Source organism: Rhagoletis zephyria, unplaced genomic scaffold (assembly GCF_001687245.7).
Source record: "Rhagoletis zephyria isolate East Lansing unplaced genomic scaffold, Rhagoletis_zephyria_1.1 Rzeph_scaffold_00301, whole genome shotgun sequence".
In the NCBI taxonomy this organism is placed as follows: domain Eukaryota; kingdom Metazoa; phylum Arthropoda; class Insecta; order Diptera; family Tephritidae; genus Rhagoletis; species Rhagoletis zephyria.
The window spans coordinates 324,733-325,713 of NW_016157385.1; the positions used below are offsets into that span (position 1 = coordinate 324,733).

The 981-nt window shown below is 34.7% G+C and overlaps 1 protein-coding gene across 1 annotated transcript in view; it reads right to left on the reverse strand.

The window, feature by feature from the left end:
- The window catches only part of comm2 (protein commissureless 2), a 27,020-nt gene that overhangs the window by 23,223 nt on the left and 2,816 nt on the right, over positions 1–981 (reverse strand). The window lies entirely within an intron of this gene.

The window sequence follows — 981 nt, forward strand, 5'->3', positions numbered from 1 at the left end:
CTCCATTGTATGCTTGAGTAATTGTGAAGTACCTTATTTTTAAATAGTACGAAGCTGTTACCTGTCAAACCAAGGCTGTTACCTGTAAAAACCGTTTTAGATACTGTTTTTGCCCTGACAAGCGAAGTAATGGTTTCTTCTTATCCGTGACAGCATAGCTTAAGTTTTCCCATCGCTCGAGCAACATATCTTTATGATTAGCTTTATCATCGCTAATCACAAACAGATATATGACACATTTCAGATGAGCAGATAAGTAACGGTAGCAGTCCCTGGCCGAATTTATTGAAGTTTGTCAAACTTTAAATTGTGACGGGTGTGACATATAACGGGCGTGACCAACATAATCGGTTCTTTTTTCGAAAATAAAAGTATATAAATACTTAAAAGCAATTCGCACATATTTCTCTGTGTCATAGCGTTACTTTCGNATTTCCTCAATAAATATTTTGTGTATTTTGTGACGGGCGTGACATTAAATATAATAAAATATTAAGTACTTGTCAGAAAAATTTGAAAATTACGCCGTTACAATGCTAACGAATTGTTTTCTCCACTGACGCAATGCAAAAATAATAATAGACTACGAAAATCAGTCTTGTAAATTTTCAAAATTCACCTCTCATATGGGTTTGTAAATGGTAAAGCATTAAGTAAAAAATTTCTGATTTTGAGATGTCTAGGAGTCCAATTTTTATATCCACCATATTCGACCCGTCATCTTAAATTTTTAAAATCTAACTGCAGATTCGTAATCAGCGACTTTTAATATAGTTAAAACCTTGGCATTATTAATTTTCTATGATCGTTTAAGATTAAATTCTTTCTGTGATCAATTTTTCCTGCACCCCTAAACACAAATACACCCCCTGCTTTAAGGGTGCACGCGATCAATTCGGCATAGGGCTCATTCGAAAGGGCACGGTTTAGCCTTTAATTTCTGATATATGCAAAATTTGTACCACGTCAGGGTTCAGCTCT